This window comes from Oncorhynchus gorbuscha, unplaced genomic scaffold (assembly GCF_021184085.1).
Source record: "Oncorhynchus gorbuscha isolate QuinsamMale2020 ecotype Even-year unplaced genomic scaffold, OgorEven_v1.0 Un_scaffold_982, whole genome shotgun sequence".
NCBI lineage: Eukaryota > Metazoa > Chordata > Actinopteri > Salmoniformes > Salmonidae > Oncorhynchus > Oncorhynchus gorbuscha.
In genome coordinates, this window is record NW_025745905.1 from 52501 (window position 1) to 65046 (window position 12546).

A 12546-nucleotide genomic window follows, 5' to 3' on the forward strand; every position below is an offset into this window, starting at 1 on the left:
CACAGGCTCCCTTCTGAGGATTCACAGGCTCTGAGGATTCACAGGCTCTGAGGATTCACAGGCTCTGAGGATTCACAGGCTCAGAGGATTCACAGGCACTGAGGATTCACAGGCTCTGAGGATTCACAGGCTCTGAGGATTCACAGGCACTGAGGATTCACAGGCTCTGAGGATTCACAGGCTCTGAGGATTCACAGGCTCTGAGGATTCGTAGGCGATCGAATAAACCCCCAACTTCCTTCCATTCTCCTGGCAAACGGGCAATCTTTGGAGAATAAAATCGATGACCTACGCGGATGATTAAACTACTGAAGGGACATTCAAAACTGTAACATCTCATGTTTCACGGAGTCGTGGCTGAACAACGACATTATCAGCTGGCTGGTTATTAGCTGGCTGGTTATATGCTGCACCGGCAGGATAAGGCAGCTAATGACCCTGGGACAAAACATCTCTCTCTGCAACTGGATCCGGGACTTCCTAACGGTCCGCCCCCAGGTGGTAAGGGTAGGTAACAAAACATCCGCCACGCTGATCCTCAACATGGTGGCCCCTCAGGGGTGCGTGCTCAGTCCCCTCCTGTACTCCCTGTTCACTCATGACTGCACGGCCAGGCATGACTCCAACACCATCATTAAGTTTGCCAATGACACAACAGTGATCACCGACAACCACGAGACAGCCTATAGGGAGGAGGTCAGAGACCTGGTCGTGTGGTGCCAGGACAACAACCTCTTCCTCAACGTGATCAAGACAAAGGAGATGATTGTGGACTCCAGGAAAAAGAGGACCGAGCACTCCCCCATTCTCATCGATGGGGCTGCAGGTTGAGAGCTTCAAGTTCCATGGTGTCCACATCACCAACAAACTATCATGGTCCAAACACACCAGGACAGTCGTGAAGAGGGCACGACAACACCTTTCCCCTCAGGAGACTGAAAAGATTTGGCATGGGTCCTCAGATCATCAAAAAGTTATACAGCTGCACCATTGAGAGCATCCTGACTGGTTTCATCACTGCCTGGTATGGCAACTGCTCGGCCTCCGACCGCAAGGCACTACAGCGGGTACTGCGTCCGGCCCAGTACATCACTGGGGCCAAGCTTCCTGCCATCCAGGACTTCTATACCAGGCGATGTCAGAGGAAGGCCCTAAAAATTATCAAAGAGTCCAGCCACCCTAGTCATAGACTGTTCTCTCTGCTACCGCACGGCAAGCGGTACCGGAGAACCAAGTCTAGGTCCAAGAGGCTTCTAAACAACTTCTACCCCCCCAATCCATAAGACTCCTGAACATCTAATCAACGGCTACTCAGACTATTTGCATTGACCCCCCCCCCCTTCTACGCTGCTGCTACTCTCTGTTATCATCTATGCATAGTCACTTTAATAACTCTACCCACATGTACATATTACCTCATTTAAAAGGTGCCCCTCCACATTGACTCTGTACCGGTACCCCCCTGTATATAGTCTCCACATTGACTCTGTACTGGTACCCCCTGTATATGGCCTCCACATTGACTCTGTACCAGTACCCCCTGTATATAGCCTCCACATTGACTCTGTACCGGTACCCCCCTGTATATAGTCTCCACATTGACTCTGTACTGGTACCCCCTGTATATGGCCTCCACATTGACTCTGTACCGGTACCCCCTGTATATAGCCTCCACATTGACTCTGTACTGGTACCCCCTGTATATAGCCTCCACATTGACTCTGTACCGGTACCCCCTGTATATAGCCTCCACATTGACTCTGTACCGGTACCCCCTGTATATAGCCTCCACATTGACTCTGTACCGGTACCCCCTGTATATAGCCTCCACATTGACTCTGTACCGGTACCCCCTGTATATACTGTATATAGCCTCCACATTGACTCTGTACCGGTACCCCCTGTATATAGCCTCCACATTGACTCTGTACCGGTACCCCCTGTATATAGTCTCCACATTGACTCTGTACCGGTACCCCCTGTATATAGCCTCCACATTGACTCTGTACCGGTACCCCCTGTATATAGCCTCCACATTGACTCTGTACCGGTACCCCCTGTATATAGCCTCCACATTGACTCTGTACCGGTACCCCCTGTATATGGCCTCCACATTGACTCTGTACCGGTACCCCCTGTATATACCCTGTTGTATTCAGCATTTCACTGTAAGGTCTACTACACCTGTTGTATTCAGCATTTCACTGTGAGGTCTACTACACCTGTTGTATTCAGCATTTCACTGTAAGGTCTACTACACCTGTTGTATTCAGCATTTCACTGTAAGTTCTACTACACCTGTTGTATTCAGCATTTCACTGTAAGGTCTACTACACCTGTTGTATTCAGCATTTCACTGTAAGGTCTACTACACCTGTTGTATTCAGCATTTCACTGTAAGGTCTACTACACCTGTTGTATACAGCATTTCACTGTAAGGTCTACTACACCTGTTGTATTCAGCATTTCACTGTAAGGTCTACTACACCTGTTGTATTCAGCATTTCACTGTAAGGTCTACTACACCTGTTGTATTCAGCATTTCACTGTAAGGTCTACTACACCTGTTGTATTCAGCATTTCACTGTAAGGTCTACCTACACCTGTTGTATTCGACACATGTGACTAATAAAATGTGATTTGATTTGATTAGATTTGATCAATGTCATATCAACGACACAGAGACAGAGGGACACAGAGGGACACAGAGACAGAGGGACACAGAGGGACACAGAGACAGAGGGACACAGAGGGACACAGAGACAGAGGGACACAGAGGGACACAGGGAGACACAGAGACATAGACACAGAGGGACACAGAGGGACACAGAGACAGAGGGACACAGAGGGACACAGAGACAGAGGGACACAGAGACAGAGGGACACAGAGGGACACAGAGACAGAGGGACACAGAGGGACACAGAGACACAGGGACACAGAGACAGAGGGACACAGACACAGGGAGACACAGAGACATAGACACAGAGGGACACAGAGGGACACAGAGACACAGAGACAGAGGGACACAGACACAGGGAGACACAGAGACATAGACACAGAGGGACACAGAGACAGAGGGACACAAAGACAGAGGGACACAGACACAGGGAGACACAGAGACATAGACAGACACAGAGGGACACAGAGACAGAGGGACACAGAGGGACACAGAGACAGAGGGACACAGAGGGACATGACATTGGTGCACCTCACCTCATTCAAACAGACAGATGTGAGGGACTCTATTTATTTATATGTCTATCAGACGGGGCCTTTGGAGCCTGAAGCAATCCGCTCAATGTTTCACCTAATATCCACAGACCAAACTGTGTGTTCTCTCATCGTTGTTGATTCTATTGAGCACAATTTGTGAACCATTACACAATACAGGTGAAAATCAATGTACATTCTATTGGTTTTGGGATGGTCTAGGTGATCTACGGGCCATTGAACCCGATGAGTATTCACGTAGGTGCATACAGTTTAAATATTTATCACACACTCTCATTGCAGGTCATATTGCTTCATGTAAACTCTGTAGGGGTTTGTCTTTCTGCTGAATGATAAGCTATTTAATGTTCAATCTGCAGGTGGAGGAGTGGATGAAGAGCAGAGCTGTGTTGGACAATGTACCAGGTCTACATCCTGACTCAACAGAGCTGTGTTGTTGAACAATGTACCAGGTCTACATCCTGACTCAACAGAGCTGTGTTGTTGAACAATGTACCAGGTCTACATCCTGACTCAACAGAGCTGTGTTGTTGGACAATGTACCAGGTCTACATCCTGACTCAACAGAGCTGTGTTGTTGAACAATGTACCAGGTCTACATCCTGACTCAACAGAGCTGTGTTGTTGGACAATGTACCAGGTCTACATCCTGACTCAACAGAGCTGTGTTGTTGGACAATGTACCAGGTCTACATCCTGATTCAACAGAGCTGTGTTGGACAATGTACCAGGTCTACATCCTGACTCAACAGAGCTGTGTTGGACAATGTACCAGGTCTACATCCTGACTCAACAGAGCTGTGTTGGACAATGTACCAGGTCTACATCCTGACTCAACAGAGCTGTGTTGTTGGACAATGTACCAGGTCTACATCCTGACTCAACAGAGCTGTGTTGTTGGACAATGTACCAGGTCTACATCCTGACTCAACAGAGCTGTGTTGTTGGACAATGTACCAGGTCTACATCCTGACTCAACAGAGCTGTGTTGTTGGACAATGTACCAGGTCTACATCCTGACTCAACAGAGCTGTGTTGTTGGACAATGTACCAGGTCTACATCCTGAATCAACAGAGCTGTGTTGTTGGACAATGTACCAGGTCTACATCCTGATTCAACAGAGCTGTGTTGTTGGACAATGTACCAGGTCTACATCCTGAATCAACAGAGCTGTGTTGTTGGACAATGTATCAGGTCTACATCCTGACTCAACAGAGCTGTGTTGTTGGACAATGTACCAGGTCTACATCCTGACTCAACAGAGCTGTGTTGGACAATGTACCAGGTCTACACCCTGACTCAACAGAGCTGTGTTGTTGGACAATGTACCAGGTCTACATCCTGACTCAACAGAGCTGTGTTGTTGGACAATGTACCAGGTCTACATCCTGATTCAACAGAGCTGTGTTGTTGGACAATGTACCAGGTCTACATCCTGACTCAACAGAGCTGTGTTGTTGGACAATGTACCAGGTCTACATCCTGACTCAACAGAGCTGTGTTGTTGGACAATGTACCAGGTCTACATCCTGACTCAACAGAGCTGTGTTGTTGGACAATGTACCAGGTCTACATCCTGATTCAACAGAGCTGTGTTGGACAATGTACCAGGTCTACATCCTGACTCAACAGAGCTGTGTTGTTGGACAATGTACCAGGTCTACATCCTGACTCAACAGAGCTGTGTTGGACAATGTACCAGGTCTACATCCTGACTCAACAGAGCTGTGTTGGACAATGTACCAGGTCTACATCCTGACTCAACAGAGCTGTGTTGTTGGACAATGTACCAGGTCTACATCCTGATTCAACAGAGCTGTGTTGTTGGACAATGTACCAGGTCTACATCCTGACTCAACAGAGCTGTGTTGTTGGACAATGTACCAGGGCTACATCCTGACTCAACAGAGCTGTGTTGTTGGACAATGTACCAGGTCTACATCCTGACTCAACAGAGCTGTGTTGTTGGACAATGTACCAGGTCTACATCCTGACTCAACAGGAAATAGGCTTCCTGGAAATGGAATGCATGTCCTGTATTCACACTCATAACATGGATTTAGTCAATAACCAATAGGAATAGAGTAGCAACCATTGAGCACATTTACAAGGAAATTAATTTTTAACTTAAAAGGAAGATACACTCTTAGACAAGAAAAAGGTGCTATCTAGAACCTTTAAGGGGTCTTCAGCTGTCCCCATAGGAGAACCCTTTGAATAACCATCTTGGGTTGCAGGTAGAACCATTATGGGTTCCATGTAGAACCCTTTCTACAGAGGGTTCTACATGGAACAAAAAAGGGTTCTACCTGGAACCCAAAAAGGGTTCTACCTGGAACCCAACAGGGTTATGGTACAGGGACAGCTGAAGAACCGTTTTGGAAGCCTTGTTTCTACCAGTATTTCTATTGGTAACTAAGGGGATCCAGGAAGCTATATTGAACTGAAGACGTGATAAAGACACATCCCTCGTCTTTTCTCAGCAACCAAGTGATGACGCACAGAAGCTGTTAAAATGTCCAAGTGAATATCTGACGACAACACGTCTTTATCACTGAAGTGTCATTACACACTGACATGGACTTTTCTCCCCTCCAATGAGTCACCAGTTGGTCGGGCATGGTCCCTTATCGTGACGACAATGAGTCACCAGTTGGTCGGGCATGGTCCCTTATCGTGACGACAATGAGTCACCAGTTGGTCGGGCATGGTCCCTTATCGTGACGACAATGAGTCACCAGTTGGTCGGGCATGGTCCCTTATCGTGACGACAATGAGTCACCAGTTGGTCGGGCATGGTCCCTTATCGTGATGACAATGAGTCACCAGTTGGTCGGGCATGGTCCCTTATCGTGACGACAATGAGTCACCAGCTGGTCGGACATGGTCCCTTATCGTGACGACAATGACTCACCAGTTGGTCGGGCATGGTCCCTTATCGTGACGACAATGAGTCACCAGCTGGTCGGGCATGGTCCCTTATCGTGACGACAATGACTCACCAGTTGGTCGGGCATGGTCCCTTATCGTGACGACAATGAGTCACCAGTTGGTCGGGCATGGTCCCTTATCGTGACGACAATGAGTCACCAGCTGGTCGGGCATGGTCCCTTATCGTGACGACAATGACTCACCAGTTGGTCGGGCATGGTCCCTTATCGTGACGACAATGAGTCACCAGTTGGTCGGGCATGGTCCCTTATCATTGACGACAATGACTCACCAGTTGGTCGGGCATGGTCCCTTATCGTGACGACAATGAGTCACCAGTTGGTCGAGCATGGTCCCTTATCGTGACGACAATGACTCACCAGTTGGTCGGGCATGGTCCCTTATCGTGACGACAATGAGTCACCAGTTGGTCGGGCATGGTCCCTTATCGTGACGACAATGAGTCACCAGTTGGTCGGGCATGATCCCTTATCGTGACGACAATGAGTCACCAGTTGGTCGGGCATGGTCCCTTATCGTGACGACAATAAGTCACCAGTTGGTCGGGCATGGTCCCTTATCGTGACGACAATGAGTCACCAGTTGGTCGGGCATGGTCCCTTATCGTGACGACAATGAGTCACCAGTTGGTCGGGCATGGTCCCTTATCGTGACGACAATGAGTCACCAGTTGGTCGGGCATGGTCCCTTATCGTGACGACAATGAGTCACCAGTTGGTCGGGCATGGTCCCTTATCGTGACGACAATGACTCACCAGTTGGTCGGGCATGGTCCCTTATCGTGACGACAATGAGTCACCAGTTGGTCGGGCATGGTCCCTTAGTGTTCAATCATCATCCAGATGAATGAAGATTTCTTATCACTAAATACTGTTTATTAATAATCAATTAAAAATACACTGAGTTCAGAATACATTTCTAAATGCTTTCCATTCGACGGAGAAAACCCAACAAACAAGGCATTGTCAACCACAACCAAAAGGACATTCTGAGATGTGGCTAAAGATGATCAGACAGTCAACTACATTACATTTAAACAATAAGTATGTTTTGAGGTGTCTGTCTTATATCTGAGCACTACAAGAAAGCTCAGGATTTATTTATAATAGTTGAACTGTGGAATGACCCTTTGGCGTAGAAATAGTTCCCTTCAGACAGTCAGGTCTGGGTTCCCTTCAGACAGTCAGGTCTGGGTTCCCTTCAGACAGTCAGTACTCGGTTCCCTTCAGACAGTCAGGTCTGGGTTACCTTCAGACAGTCAGGTCTGGGTTCCCTTCAGACAGTCAGGTCTGGGTTCCCTTCAGACAGTCAGGTCTGGGTTCCCTTCAGACAGTCAGTACTCGGTTCCCTTCAGACAGTCAGGTCTGGGTTACATTCAGACAGTCAGTACTGGGTTCCCTTCAGACAGTCAGGTCTGGGTTACATTCAGACAGTCAGGTCTGGGTTCCCTTCAGACAGTCAGTACTGGGTTCCCTTCAGACAGTCAGGTCTGGGTTCCCTTCAGACAGTCAGGTCTGGGTTCCCTTCAGACAGTCAGGTCTGGGTTACATTCAGACAGTCAGGTCTGGGTTCCCTTCAGACAGTCAGGTCTGGGTTCCCTTCAGACAGTCAGGTCTGGGTTCCCTTCAGACAGTCAGTACTCGGTTCCCTTCAGACAGTCAGGTCTGGGTTACCTTCAGACAGTCAGGTCTGGGTTCCCTTCAGACAGTCAGGTCTGGGTTCCCTTCAGACAGTCAGGTCTGGGTTCCCTTCAGACAGTCAGTACTCGGTTCCCTTCAGACAGTCAGGTCTGGGTTACATTCAGACAGTCAGTACTGGGTTCCCTTCAGACAGTCAGGTCTGGGTTACATTCAGACAGTCAGGTCTGGGTTCCCTTCAGACAGTCAGTACTGGGTTCCCTTCAGACAGTCAGGTCTGGGTTCCCTTCAGACAGTCAGGTCTGGGTTCCCTTCAGACAGTCAGGTCTGGGTTACCTTCAGACAGTCAGGTCTGGGTTACATTCAGACAGTCAGGTCTGGGTTCCCTTCAGACAGTCAGGTCTGGGTTCCCTTCAGACAGTCAGGTCTGGGTTACCTTCAGACAGTCAGGTCTGGGTTCCCTTCAGACAGTCAGGTCTGGGTTACCTTCAGACAGTCAGGTCTGGGTTCCCTTCAGACAGTCAGGTCTGGGTTCCCTTCAAACAGTCAGGTCTGGGTTCCCTTCAGACAGTCAGGTCTGGGTTACCTTCAGACAGTCAGGTCTGGGTTCCCTTCAGACAGTCAGGTCTGGGTTCCCTTCAGACAGTCTTGTGGGCGTGGTAGATCAAAACAAAACTGTTTAGACTCTGGAGACATTTTCCCGAGAAGACAGATTTTCGGGACGTCACATAATTTTCTGACAAACCCACCTGCTACGCAAAAGTCAATTATGGTCAATTCTGACATAAACTGCATCCCATCTACAAAACCCAAAATCAGCGCCAAAATCCGCAGATGAGGTATATTGAGACGCAACCCAGATATCGTTAGTTTAATTAAGAGTCTATTTCAAAAGAGTTCTACTAACATAACATGTGGAACTGTTTTAAGATGGTCATACCAAGAAAGATTTAGCTTTTTGATTTAGTCGACAACAAAAAATGCATCAAAATGAAGTTTGTTTTAAAGTGTCTGTCCTATATCTGAGAGGTATAAAAAAGATCGGGATTATATTTTAATATTTGTACCAATATTTAACAAAAAAAATGTCACTAAACTACTCCCACATACGTCCTTTCGTGTTTTTAACCGGTACGAGGGGATCTTCAAATCAAATTGTATTTGTCACATGAGTACGGTGAAATGCTTACGTTCACGTCCAGTGAGGTTTGTGGGCGTCCTGGAGCTAAACATGTCGTTTGTAGGCCGAACCGTTCCGACGCTCATTTTTTGCTCAATTAAATTTTATTAAAAAAAAACTCATAATGACAATAAAACAACATCACAAAATATACAGGTATTTATATACAAAAACAAATCTGTGTCCCAGAAAGATGCTACAACAATGTTTACTGACGGGCTATTGGTCCTCTTCCCGGGCCGTCAGTCACCCAGTGGGACAACGTCCAGATTGACCTGTAAACAGTGATCTGATGACTTCATATCGGTGGATTCAGTGGGAACTCCATGTCATCCTCTATGTCCAGCTCTTGGTCTGTATCATCTGAAATGTCGGACTCTATTTGTCCTTGTGATAGAGGCGACGTGGAACACTGCAACCGACTGTGAGTGTGCGTCATCTCTGTAGCCCTACATCTCTGGTCCCGGCCCGGACTGAGGCTCACACCTGACTCCGGTCCCTCCTCGCAGTTTCTCCCGGTGCTATCGTCCTCCAGATCTGTCTTACTGCCGGTGGGGTTCTCCTGGGGGGAAATAACAACAACGGTGACCAATCAGCCACAACGTACATTTCACATTGGGTATGCTATTGGCATTGTGCATGAATTGTACGCACAGGCTACTCAAGCAGGAAATCTATAATAAATGTTTTGTTTTTTTAGCTTGAAATGAGATATAAATTGCCTTTTCTCTATTCATAATTGACAACTTTAATCGAAAAGTACATTAAACCCCTAACCCTAACCCATTAAACCCCGTCCTAATTTATTCATACCTGCTTCAGTCGCCTCCACTTGGCTCTTCGATTTTGGAACCACGTCTTCACCTGGAAAACAATGTCAACGAGAAATGTTTTAAAATGTTAATCTACTAGATTATGTGTCAGATCATTTACCTAAGATTATAGGCCTATGCGGAAATCAGTCGAACGAAATGTCTTTAAAAAAAGAAGAATGTAATTGATGATACGGGTGAAACGGATAAAACCCAACTGACATGAATAGATCCTGGATGTGGACTCTAATAAAACATACTGCTGACCTGTCGTTCACTCAGTTGCAACATTTTAGCCAGTCGTTTTCGTTCGGGGGGTGAAAGGTATTTCTGCGTCTCAAACTTCTTTTCCAGCTCTATTGTCTGGTCGTTGGAGAATCGGACTTGTCCACCTTTTCTCTTGTGCAGTGGACGCTGAATGAACGGGCTCCATAGAAGTTGTTTCCCTTTGAAGACAAAAAAAAATACAAATAATGATTTAATATTGAAAAACATGTTTAGACAAATGGGGCAGAATTATATGCTTAATGTTAGACCTTTAAAGTAGCCCCCCCAAAAAGTGAAAATAAATCAAAATGGTTTTCGTTAAACTTGATTCGTTTCTCCTCCAGCAGAGGCCTAAAATGATTCTATGCAAATATTTACAGTGTTTATAATCTTTCTTGTCCGTGTTTTGCAGGCATCCGTTTAACCTCAGTTTTTAAGGAAGGCCGTGAGTTGAAACTTGAAGCAGAGTGGAGAGAGTAGAACTATGGCAAAATATCCGTCCTGTGTTTCCTGTTGCTTTGCCTCACCAGTTTCTCTCATTACTAACGACCTTTCCATCAACATACTGCAATTGATGCTTTTTAAAATCGACATATGCTTTAATCAGCTTATCTCATGAAACTATAACCTTAAGAATACAATAATAATCACCATTACAATAGTTAAATTCTTTAAAAAACGATATATATATGTATATACACACACATATATATACATACACATACATATATATCTTCCAAAAGGCAAAAAATTAATAATCGCTTTTTAAAAAATTATATGATTCGTTATACCCCAAAAATAGTTTGGTTTTGTGGCACAATGATCAAACCCATATTTTTCGTATAGGCATAAATTGAATTATTTAATAAATGAAATCAATTGGATGAAATAGTGAAATTCAAATAACTTCAACAGTCACCCTAAAGATTTTAAATTGCGTCAGTTCATAGGCCTATTTCATGTTTTAAAGTTTGATTATTTTAGCCACCATAAAGTCACAATCCACCGCAGAGGAAATGAACAATATCAGACAAACGGATCCCGGCTATCAGAAGTCGAGTGTTTCCTGAATGTGTCTGTATTGAGGATGTCGATAAAATAATCAGCATCATGCACGAGTCCCGGGAAGAGGCTGCTCGAGGCCGCCTGGAAAACATTCAGCAGCTTCTGAAAGCAGATTTACTCCTATCGAGAGCTCAAGACTTCCTGTATGAACGGAAAGGGTCAGGCTTGCTGAACAGAGAGGCAGTTCACCTCAGGGCGACACTTTAATGCTGAAATAACAAGTGATTTAGAGCATGTTTTAGTCGCAGGATGCATCGGATGTTTCAAACAATAACGGATTTTGCACCCCAAAAAAAACTCACGGTGGTTGATTTAACTTTAACAATTAGCAAATTAAACATATCACTTAATGTATTGAGGTAAATTATGCCTGAGATAAATGAACTATGTTCAAGCATGATATAATGCTTACACATTGTTTACCTCTAAAACATACTACCACTTTAGGAAGGAAACCTACAACGCGCAGGGAATGAGAATCTAGTTTCAAAAACAAGTACACGCACAAACTTTTAATCTCCTTTCGCCTACACATTGTACATAGGTTATTACAGACTTATAGTAGATGTCAACATTAAAGTATCTTTAACGAATTTCAGCAGAAAAATCATCAAAACAAGTAAGAGATTGATATGAGTTGAACTCACCAAGCGGGTCGTGCCTGAGCAGAGTATAGTCCCCATAGACCGGTGGAATGGATACAGTGAATTAGCGAAAGCCCCGGAGGCATACGTGGCGGTGAGCGCAGCGTGGTGAGAGAACGCAGGGTGGATCGGTGTCGGTTCATAGATGGGGTCCGGTACGGAGAGACCAAACTGGTGAAGGATGAATTCGGTGACGGTAGATTTGGCGTGGAGACCACCGCTGAAGACTGGGTCAGGGTCTCATTTCTCCCCAGGATGTCTTCGATGTAGAAAGGAGTTGGGTGGACGGGCTGGATAGGGGTCGGCGCGTAAAGAGGAACACCCATGGCTGAAAGCGCACTGTGTTGGTACTGCATGATCACACTGTGTTGGTACTGAATAATATCTCTATTCAACTATATTATCTTCTGCTGTCAAAGGAAGAAGTGTAGGAAACCTATAGGCGCCCTCTCTCTCTCTCTCCATGAGTTGGCTGGTGAGTGTGACCTCAGTTAAAGCTTACTTCATATCTTAGCATTAGAGGGAGGAGATAACGGAGCAGGCCACTTCCTGCAGGTACACACACACACTGCGATTGGTCCCCTCGGCAAATACACTTTATAATTCAATAATATCCAATCATTAGGCTATCCTTTATCTTACCTTGAAGCGCCTATGTTCATTAATAAAATAGGCCTTTACGTGTTATCTGTTAAAGGAAGGAAAGATGGCAGGAACTCTCCTGACGCGTGGCACATGTTAAAAAGACATTTCTTT

The 12546-nt window shown here is 45.8% G+C and overlaps 1 pseudogene; it reads right to left on the bottom strand.

The window, feature by feature from the left end:
* Positions 1-9146: 9146 nt before the first annotated feature.
* LOC124020911 lies at positions 9147-12252 on the bottom strand (annotated as a pseudogene).
* Positions 12253-12546: the final 294 nt, after the last annotated feature.